This window comes from Somniosus microcephalus, chromosome 9, assembly GCF_052327205.1.
Source record: "Somniosus microcephalus isolate GS21.2 chromosome 9, FLI_Smic_1.0, whole genome shotgun sequence".
Classification (NCBI taxonomy): Eukaryota; Metazoa; Chordata; class Chondrichthyes; order Squaliformes; family Somniosidae; genus Somniosus; species Somniosus microcephalus.
Genome location: NC_140995.1, coordinates 139,896,117 through 139,907,477, shown reverse-complemented (window position 1 = coordinate 139,907,477; position 11,361 = coordinate 139,896,117). Strand labels below are relative to the sequence as shown.

Genomic DNA, 11,361 nt, shown 5'->3' with positions numbered 1-11,361 from the left:
CGCATTCTGAAATTCATCACTATTGATCATCTTTAGGCTACTGTACAATTTGGAATTCACCAATTTCTCAATGTTTGTGTGCTGTTTCCATACTAGTCACTATGGTTTAACCACTGGTACACTGGTAGTTGCTGTCTTTTCTGAAGTCTCTATACTGTAACCATCAGGCTTGTCTAAAGCTTCTGGCGGCTTAATAAGAACATAAGAACATTAATACACTATAAGGAGTACTTTTTTTCACCTTAGATAATGTTGGCTCTTAAGGTCTGATTTTAACCCTGCCCGCCTGACAGCAATGGGGCAGGCATGTGGCTAAAATAGTGGTTGCAAACTTACTGCTGTGTTCCTGATGTGCTCCCCACTGCCGCCACTTCAACCTCGCACTTGTCAGAGGAGGCCGAGACACCCAATACAGGTAGGCAGGGGCTTCATGAGCATATTTAAATGGGCTCCTATGACACAATTTGGACTCCAATGCAATTTTAACTAAGAGTCATGCCAGTTCCACCCAGTGACGGAGCCGCCAGTAAAACCTGCAGCAAGTAGATCCGGGGCCAAAAGAGACCCAGAAAAAACAGTCATTTTCATTTTTTTGTCTCCTTGTGGTTCCAGGAGGAGCAGAAGTGCTCCTCTGGGCCCCACAGGGAAACCCTGGGCCTCCCCTGCTCTGGGTTGGCCTCCTCCTCCCCGACCTGATGCCCTCTCATTCACCACCCCCCTCTCCGCCCCCCCCCCACAACCATTTACCTGAGTGCCAGGGACCGTTCCCTCGGTCTCCTGCCACCTGAAATCCTGTTTCGTGTTAACACTGCCCACTGGGTTCAGGCGGGAGACTGACTAACCCATGCAGATGAGGCTCGGGAGTTAAAACCACCCGGGCCTCAGGCAAGCTGAGGCTTGCCGCCTGCCCCGCTCATCCGAACCTTGACCCAAGTTAAAATCGGGCCTTTACTGTTGGTGTGATCTAACTTTGAGCAGCTTGAATGTCTCCTTTCACCCTACATTGTTCTGGTGGAAGGTCTGGAGAGATGAAGTGAGCGGATAAAACATTGGAGCCCCATTCCTTATGAAACCTCTGCCTGAGACTCATGTAGGGGCAGACTTTGGTGGTTACCAGTTGGGTATTACCTAACCATAGAACATTTGAAGTCACAGCCTTGATGCCATCTGTATTGTTTAAAAGGTGATTAGCTGGGGCACAACCTCTTGAAATGTATCCAACAGCTTCTCTGTGATCAGAGACATTATAGAGCAAGTCTTACTGAATTTATTAATAATTTTTTGACATCTGTGCTTCATTATCATCTTTGGCAGATCTGGTGTCTTCCTCAGTGTGAATGAAATTGTTCATTTTTATTATGGGGAGTGTGGGTGTATCAATGGAAGAAGTAACAAGGGATTTGGTGCCATTTAGTCCAGGCATCTTCTCTCATTCATTTGCACTGATTCTGTCTCTGCAAATACTGAACAGTGTCCATGATAATATCTTGTTCTTGTGATCAAGTTCCTGCTCCTTTGCAAAATTATTGTTATTTTCTCTTGGGTTCTACATTGAATCAAACTTTTTTTACACCATCTGCAGTAGGTATCTGACAGGAACTTTTAGCCAATATTACTGCATCGTAAGGATCTGGAGACTTGAGATTGTCGATGCTTTTGCACTGCACATAATTCACAAATCCATTAAAACGTCCATATTCCTTTTTCTTTATACTGTGAATATCTATCACTGTGGAGTAAATATCTTGCATATTAATTACTTTAGTTTTCTTATCTCTGTTTTCATGAAGAACTGCATTAGCACAGATAAAGAGAAATATGCCAATTCCCATAACCAGTGGTCCTAAAATCTTCAGCTTTTCAGACTGCATGTAGCTGGCTACAAATTCAGAAATAATCTCCAAAGTTGTTGTCTCTGCTGTCGTACTATTGCTGCTGGTGTTACGAGACACTGCATCTGTTTCAGAAATCTTGTAGGCCGTGGGCCAATAGCCCATTACTACCATTGCAATGCCCCCCAACATGACCAAGATCCCAAAGGCAGTAATCAGTCCTGAAACGGAACACAACTTCAACTTGGCTTTCACCATTACCATATCATTCTTGTTCTTTTTGGATACTTTCCTTCTGTGTTTATTGGCAAGCTCACAAGATTGGAAGGAATCATTTGTCCTGGCTGCAATACGAAGAAGACTTCCTGTTGCTATCATGATCGATCCACTTAACAGATATACCTGAAAGAAAAAATGTTAATTAGTGAATTAATAATGTACATGCTATGGAGGAGTGAAAGACAGCTCACGTGGCATAAGGAGGATTGTCAGCCGTGGCTTAGTTGGTAGCACTCTCACCTCCGAGTCAGGAGGTTGTGAGTTTAAACCACAATCCAGAGGCTTCAGCACAAAGTCTAGGCTGACAATCCAGTGCCGTACCGAAGGAGTGCTGCATTGTCAGAGGTGCCGTTTCTCAGATGAGGCGTTAAACCGAGGCCCCGTTTGCTCTCTCAGGTGGATGTAAAAGATCCCATGGCACTATTTCGAAGAAGAGCCAGGGGAGTTCTCCCCTGTGTCCTGGTCAATATTTATCCCTAAACCAACATCACTAAAACAGATTATCTGATCATTAACACATTGCTGTGCGCAAATTGGCTGCCGCATTTCCTACATTACAACAGTGACTGCACTTCAAAAAGTACTTCATTGGCTGTAAAGCACTTTGGGATATCCTGTGGTTGTGAAAGGTGCTCTATAAATGCAAGTCTTTCTTTAATTCTGTAATTGGAGAATAGTGAAATATCCGCGATATATTGTAGTAAAACATGTTGCAATTACTTATCCAGTATATCACCTACATAGTTGGCTGTTTATTCAAGGTACTGTTGGTATCTGTTCAAGAGATCTAGGCCTAGAAATTCCCCATTGTAGCGCCGGCCATTAAGGCCGGTTTTGTTGAAGAAATGGCGGCCTCCTCGCTTCCGGTGCGGGACACGGCAGCCGCCATTTTGGTGAGGGCCATAGCGTTGCCGTTGACAGCGCTGGCCTCTCAAATTTAAATGAGCATATCGTGACGTCAATCGACATTCAACGCCTGATTTGACGCCACGACTGCTATTTTGGACGTTCTCACACGCCATAACGCCCTAAATACACACAGAAAGAAGTGCGTGTAGCAGCCCTGAAGAGACGCTGTCAGCACTTCTTAAAGGGACACGCACATCTTTCAGGTAAGTTTGGATTTCAGCTTTTGGACTTTAAAAAAATATTTTATTGAAGTAGTGGCTTGGTGAAATACATTTAAAAAGTTGTTAAAGTGTGCAGGGAGTGCTGCTCGATGCTTGGAAGGCTTTGGATGGTAAAGGAAAGCCTCTGAGAAGACAGAAAATGCTGGAAATACTCAGCAGGTCAGGCAGCATCTGTGGAGAGAGAAACAGAATTAATGGGCCAAAAATTCGGGTCGGGGGCTTCCCGCGGGTGCAAGCCCCCGATTTGCACTCACCCTGCGCGCTGACATCTGAAGCCCGGGCCTGCTTGCATTTCCTGTCACAGGCCCGGTTCAGATGTCAGCGCGCAGTGCTTACCTGATCCAGCGGCGTAGTTAGTGCGATGTGCCGGCTGGGATCAGGTGAGCACTGTACAACCAATCAGGGGAGGGGAAGGTTCATTCATGAGTTTGAGTGTAAGAACTGTCAAACTCATGAAAACTATGGGGGCCCAAAACACTATTTAAACTTTAAATAAAAATTTAAAAAACATCCCAATCATTAAATTAAGTATAAATAAGTTTAAAAAAATAATTTAAACAATAATTTTTTTTTTGAAAAAAATAAATTTTTAATAAAAAGGGTCTAAAACTAAACTTACCTTATTGTAGATTCTTTAAAATAATAAACCTGTGGAAAAAAAAATCTAAATTACACTAAAACACCACTTACCTGTAAAAATAAATAATTACGTGTGCTTTTTACAAGCGTAAAGACCGGAGGCCTTTAGACATGCACAAATCCCCCAAAACAGAGGAAATCCAAGACGCACGCACTGCTCCCTACAGCGCACGCGCTAGCCTCTTCACCTCTTGGGTTAGAGGAGAGGAAATGCTGGTTTTCAGCGCATGCGCTGTGCATGCTGAAAACCGGCATTTCCTCCGGCCAGACGCGTGAGTACCCCTTCCGTACTCACGCGTTTGGGGAGGAATTTCTGCCCCATTGTTTCAGGTCGAGATGCTGCCTGACCTGCTGAGTATTTCCAGCATCGACTGCTTTTATTTCAGATTTCCAGCATCCACAGTATTTTGCCTCTGCGAAGACCACTTGCTCACAGTCCTGGGGGGCACATGGAGATGAAGCAGAGGCAGCAAAGGGGACAAGCTGCTCGCAGAGGGAAGAGGAAGAAGCCAAAGAGGAAGACGTAGACGAGGAGGAAGCGGAAGGAAGGCTGCAACCCAGATAGCCCCTTTCTGGCCGGGATATCCGGGATCAAATCATCCGCCTGCAGTACTGATATACCTATCAATTCATCCAATGAAAAGCGACGAGTTAAGAAAGTAACTATAGGTTTTTATTGGCTAAATAACAGAGCCCACCCTCGTGGGTGATCGGATACAACAAGGAGGAATGCCAGCCAGTCGACTACCTTTATACCTGGGCAGGTAGGTGGAGTCATGGGCGGAGTCAGCAGTGGTCAGCCCAGGTATAGCAGCGTGACAAGAGGCGACCTCGTATAGTGATACAACAGTGTGAACAGTGATAACCATAGAGTAACGATATAACAGTGATAACTATAGTGTAACGATAGTGAACGATAAAAGTGGTTTACCACATTCACCCCTTGTTTAGATTTGAGTCCGGCGGGGTGAAGTGTACTACCAGTTCTGGTATGTCAGTCTGTCCGGAGGCCTCGTAAGCCTTTCTGATCGTCGCAGCGGCGGTGTTGCATTATCCGGTGTTAATGCTGGTGTCTGCGTGGCCGGCGAAGGCTCGTGGGGTTCCGGCATGCCGTCTACCTGGGCTGGAATTGGGGGGGTGGTGGGGGGGGGGTGAAGGTGGTGTCTCCGGAGTGCCCGAGGGTGCGAGGTCTCGTAAGGAGACTGTGTCCTCCCGCCCGTCTGGGTATGCCACATAGGCGTACTGGGGGTTGGCGTGCAGGAGGTCCACCCTCTCAACCAGGGGGTCCATTTTATGGGCCCTCACGTGCTTTCGCAGCAAGACGGGCCCCGGAGAGGTCAGCCAGGTTGGTAGCGTGGTTCCCGTAGTCGACTTCCTGGGGAAGCAAACATTCGTTCATGGGGGGTGGCGTTGATGGCAGTGCAAAGTAGTGACCGGGTGGAATGCAGCGCTGCCGGGAGGACTTCCTGCCAGCGGGAGGTTGGGAGGCCCTTAGACTTTAAGGCTAAGAGGACGGCCTTCCATACCGTCGCGTTCTTTCTTTCCACCTGGCCGTTCCCTCGGGGGTTGTAGCTGGTGGTCCTGCTTGCAGCAATACCTCTCGCTAGTAGGAACTGACGGAGTTCCTCGCTCATGAAGGAGGAGCCCCGGTCACTATGTATATAGTTTGGGAACCCGAACAAGGCGAAGAGGTCATTCAGGCATTTAATGACCGTGGTACTGGTCATGTCTGGGCAGGGGAAGGCAAAGGGGAAACGGGAGTACTCATCAACAATGTTGAGGAAGTACACATTACGGTCAGAGGACGGGAGGGGCCCCTTAAAGTCGATGCTCAGGCGCTCGAAGGGGCGGGTGGCCTTGATCAGGCTTGCTCTGTCCGGCCTAAAGAAGTGTGGTTTGCACTCGGCACAGGTCTGGCAGTTCCTGGTCATGGTCCTGACCTCCTCGATGGAGTAGGGCAGGTTGCGGGCCTTAATGAAGTGGTAAAGTCTGGTGACCCCGGGGTGGCAGAGGTCGTTGTGGAGGGTCTGAAGTCTATCACTTTGCGCGCTGGCGCATGTAATTCGTGACAGAGCATCGGGGGGTTCGTTCAGCTTACCTGGCCGGTACAAGATATCATAATCATAGGTGGAGAGCTCGATTCTCCACCTCAAGATCTTGTCATTCTTGATTTTGCCCCTCAGCTTGTTATTAAACATAAAAGCGACCGAACGTTGGTCGGTAAGGAGGGTAAATCGTTTGCCTGCCAGGTAGTGCCTCCAGTGTCGTACCGCCTCCACAATCGCCTGGGCCTCCTTCTCGACCGACGAGTGTCGGATCTCAGGGCCCTGTAGGGTCCTTGAGAAGAAGGCCACCGGTCTCCCCTCCTGGTTAAGGGTGGCGGCTAGGGCGAAGTCGGATGCATCGCTCTCGACTTGGAAGGGGATGGACTCATCCACTGCGTGCATTGTGGCCTTGGCAATGTCTCCCTTAATGAGGGAGAAGGCTGCGCACGCTTCCTCCGTAAGGGGGAAGGATGTGGACTTCATGAGGGGTCTGGCTTTGTCCGCATAATTGGGCACCCATTGGGCATAGTAGGCGAAGAGCCCCAGGGTTCTCTTCAGTGCCTTTGGACAGTGGGGGAGGGGTAGCTCCATGAGGGGGTGCATTCTTTCGGGGTCGGGGCCGATGACTCTGTTCTCTACTACACAGCCGAGGATGGCAAGGCGCGAGGTGTTAAATACACATTTATCCTTATTGTAGGTGAGGTTCAGCCGTTGGGCCGTACGGAGGAATCTCTCCAGATTAACATCGTGGTCCTGCCGGTCGCGGCCGCAGATGGTGACGTTATCTAGATAGGGGAACGTGGCGTGCAGCCCGTTCTGGTCAACCATCCGGTCCATCTCCCTTTGGAAGACCGAAACCCCGTTGGTGACGCCGAAGGGAACCCTAAGGAAGTGGTAGAGGCGGCCGTTCGCCTCGAAGGCTGTATACTGGCGGTCCTCAGGGCGGATAGGGAGTTGGTGATAGGCCGACTTAAGGTCGATGGTGGAGAATACCCGGTACTGCGCAATCTGATTGACCATATCAGATATGCGGGGAAGGGGGTATGCGTCCAGCTGGGTGTACCTGTTTATGGTCTGGCTGTAGTCGATGACCAGGCGGTTTTTATTGCCGGTCTTAACGACCACGACCTGGGCACGCCAGGGGCTGGTGCTCCCCTCGATGATGCCCTCCTTCAGGAGACGCTGCACCTCAGAGCTAATGAAAGCTCTGTCCCCAGCGCTGTACCGCCTGCTCTTGGTAGCGACGGGTTTGCAGTCGGGGGTGAGGTTAGCGAACAGGGAAGGTGGCGGGAACTTGAGGGTGGATAGGCCGCAGGTGTTACGCGGTGGGCGGTTTAAAATCTGCTGGTTGTCGACTGTGAGTGGGGGGAGGGGTCCGCCGTATGCTAGCGTGACGCTTTGGAGGTGGGATTGGAAGTCTAGGCCTAGTAGGACGGCAGCGCATAGCTGGGGCAGGACGAGGAGTTTAAAATTTTTATACTCCGTACCCTTAACCGACAGGGTCACAACACAGTAGCCGCTGATGTCTGTGGCGTGTGACCTCGATGCCATCGAGATCCGGTTGCGCGTTGGCAGGACAGGGAGGGAGTAGTGGCTCACCGTGTCTGGGTGGATGAAGCTCTCCGTGCTTCCGCTGTCGAACAGGCAGGTCGTGGCGTGGCCGTTTACTTTGATGTCCATCATCGACTTGGACAGGTGATGCGGGCGGGCCTGGTCCAGTGTGACGGAGGCTAGTGTATAGCTGAGCGAGTTGTTGTAGTCTGCGGTTGAGGCGGTAGTCGGGTCTAGAGGCACGGTGGCGGTCGGGCATGGTGGGTAAAATGGCGTCTCCCACGAGGTTGGACAAAATGGCGGAGAAGATGGCTGCCCCCATAACTCACACGAGGCACTGCTGGTGTCGGTTGCCTGTATCAAAGATGGCCGCCCCCATGACTCACATGTGGGGATGCTGGCCTCTGTTGCCTTGAAGGAAGATGGCCGCCCCCACAGCTCGCATGAGGCACTGCTGGCCTCTGATGATCCACCTCTGCAGGCCTTAGCGAAGTGGCCTTTCTTCATGCAGTTTGAGCAGGTAGAGTTCCTGGCTGGGCAGCGCGACCTCGGGTTTTTCGCCTGGCCGCAGAAGAAGCAGCCGGCGGCCCGATCGCGGGGGTCCGATGTCGGAGCCGGTACCGGGGGTGGCGGTCTCGATCGGGTCCGGGACGCCGACGCTGAGGTAGGTCCCAGGGGGGTTGCTGCGGGGGGTATCGCGGTCGGGGTCGGTCCCAAGTCCCAGGGTCACGAGTTACAGTACCTTGAGTATGCCTCGAGGTCCCGATGGGCCACCTCTAGAGAGAGAGCGAGGGCTGCAGCTTTGTCCAGGTCGAGGTCCCTTGCTTCCAGTAGTCTTTGCCGTGAGTAGTCGGACCGCAGGCCTTTCACGAAGGCATCGCGGACACTGTCTTCAGTATTTTCTGCCGCCGTTACCGCTTTAAAGTTACAGTCTCTGCCGAGTGCTTGTAGCACCCGTAAAAATTCCTCCACGGGCTCTCCTGGCTGTTGCGGGCGGGATCTTAGGAGGTGTCTGGCATACATGGAATTTACCGGGGTTTGGTACTTTCTTTTCAGCCGGTTGATGGCGTCCTCATATGTTTTAAGGTCCCGGATGAGTGCGAATACTTTAGGGCTCACTTGGGCATTCAGAACTCTTAGCATGGATTCCTGAGGCACGCCAGATTCTCCCAGGTAGGCTTCGAAGCAGCTCAGCCAGTGTTCGAAGTCGAGGGCTGAGTTTGCTGCCTGTGGGTTTAGGTCCAGGTACGGTGGTCTGAGGGCTCGCAGCCAGGCCGGCTGCTGTGGCTGTTGTAGCTGGGCGTCTGGCTGGTCGCTTGGCTGGTCGTTTGGCTGGTCGTTTGACTGCTCAAGTGTCGACATTTTAAAATTTAGCCAATAAAATTGATATACCTATCAATTCATCCAATGAAAAGCGACGAGTTAAGAAAGTAACTATAGGTTTTTATTGGCTAAATAACAGAGCCCACCCTCGTGGGTGATCGGATACAACAAGGAGGAATGCCAGCCAGTCGACTACCTTTATACCTGGGCAGGTAGGTGGAGTCATGGGCGGAGTCAGCAGTGGTCAGCCCAGGTATAGCAGCGTGACAAGAGGCGACCTCGTATAGTGATACAACAGTGTGAACAGTGATAACCATAGAGTAACGATATAACAGTGATAACTATAGTGTAACGATAGTGAACGATAAAAGTGGTTTACCACAAGTACCAGTGACCACAACCCCAATCCCTCTTTCAACATTTGTCCCACACCTTACCTTCCCTCTGTTACTGACCATCACAGTGTCCTCTTGGCCACAATACTGAAATAAAAGTCACCACAAAGCAAACTTTCCAATCCAACTTTATCCATATATGCATCCAATATGACATCAAGAAATCAACTAATCACCCTTGTGCATTCCCTTAGTGATTGTCTTGTGTGTGCCTTTGCCTATCCTACTGATGTCACACAGTGCTACCCAAGTAGCTGCAGCATGGCTGGTGGAAGGCTGCTGACTTTCAGTGGGTAACACTGCAGATGGCCTGGCAGGACAAGCTTGAGGAGCTGATGGCTGGGAGTGTGAAATCGAGTGATGGTGTTTTTTCCTCTTCTTCTTCTTCACTCTCCTCTTGGTCAACCATTGGATTGGCAGACTGGATTTCTTGGGTGCCTGAAATGAGGAAGGCAGAAGGATAGGGTTGTGGTGAGGGGAGGGTGGGAAAGCAAGAGGTGTATGCTTACACCATGCACAGCTTGTACATCAGAAGAGACTGTGGGATGAGGGGGAAGTGGGATGTGAGAAGGAGAATAGTGTATGAGGATACCGGCACCTTGTATTCTTTCAGCCCCATCGCTGGCCAAGAGCTCAGTCATACCCCTGCCAAGAATGGCCAGCACCGTCTCCTCCAAGGGGGTGTGGTGAAACTAGTAATATGAGGTGTGCCTTGTGTTTGGTACAGATTGATGGTAGGTGAGTGATGGGGTGGGGCGGGGGGAGGTCTTGCAATGAGCAGTGTGTGAGGCTTTTGAAGATGCATTCACTGACCTTGACCAGTCGTCTGAGGTCATGAAACTTCTTTGGGCACTGGAGCCAGGTCCTGTGGGCGACACTGCTGGCAGTGACCGTCTCAGTGATCTGGTCCCACATCCTTCCTTCTGGAGGGCCTCCTGGCCCCGGTAGGTAGAGGACCTCTCTTCCTGTGTTGACCCCTGCACAAAGCTGGAGTGCTGCGTGTGAGACCCTGGATGCCCTTTCCCTGGCTTGTTGAGCCATTTACGTTAGTGCTCAAGCACCTTTACCAATTTTTTTAAGTGCAGAAGGCAGTTCAGCTTTAAGAGCTGAAGACTGCCACTTTGAAATTCTTTTAAATTTTTTTTCAGAAGGCAGTTGAGCTCTAAGGGCTAAAGGCTGCGGCCTAGAAATTCAGTATAGCCACGTTTGGGGTGCTACAGCTAGGCGTTCGCTAAATTTAGCGCCTGGCGCAACTTCGCGCCACCTTCGCCGATATTCAGTTGCATCGCCCCAAGAGGTTGCTGCTGCGCTAAAGCAGGCGATGCACGACTATCATAAGGCGCTAAGCCGGCGAGCCGGGGCGCTAACACCGAGGGCGGGAGCAGCGCAGGTGCGGCGAGTTTCTGAATGAAGGCAGACACGCTGGCCCCGGTCAGCTCTTAAAGGGGGAGGGTCGACTGGTTTGGCTGCCATGCCCTGCACACTGCAGCCCTGAAGCAAGGCCTGACCATTGCTGGTTCATCAGTTCTACGCCCTGGACCATGGGGAAGCCCGCTATTCTTCCAAATCCCATTGCACGCTCTTGCTGCTTGTCCAGGGTCATGGGGAAGGAGATGTACTGACGTCTCCTTTTGAAAAGGGCATTGGTCACCTGGCGGATGCAGCAATGTACCGCGAACTGGGAGATGTTGGCAATATCCCCAGTAGCGGATTGGAAGGAGCCGGTGGCATAGAAGTTGAGAGCCACCGTCACCTTCACTGCCACCGACAGAGACGTCCTGCTCCTCAGCTGTGGCTGCAGATCTCTGTGAAGCAGGAGGCAGATCTCAGTGACCACCTCCCTTCTGAATCGCAGCCTCCGAACACACTGCTTCTCAGACATGTTCAGATATGAGAACTGCTGGCGGTATACCCTGGGTGGGTAAGGCCTCCTGTGCCGACGCCTGTTGGCCCTTCTCCATCTGGCCATGACTGGCACTCTCTCACGGCGTCTCTGAGCCCTTTGAATGCAATGCAGAAAGCCAACGTTTCCACCCATTGCAGCCCCCATTATATGTGGCGACTCAAGGCTATGGCACTGAAAGTTAAATTCAAGTGCAAAGCTCTGGCCTGAAGCCACAAGTACCTGTGCGAGCGTTGAGTCAAACCAGAAAGCTCTCTCCCTTTG

General features: G+C 50.9%; 1 pseudogene; it reads right to left on the bottom strand.

Moving 5' to 3' along the window:
* Window positions 1-1,270: 1,270 nt before the first annotated feature.
* On the bottom strand, window positions 1,271-2,210 carry LOC147112729 (transmembrane protein 200C-like; annotated as a pseudogene).
* Between the last annotated feature and the right edge of the window lie 9,151 nt (window positions 2,211-11,361).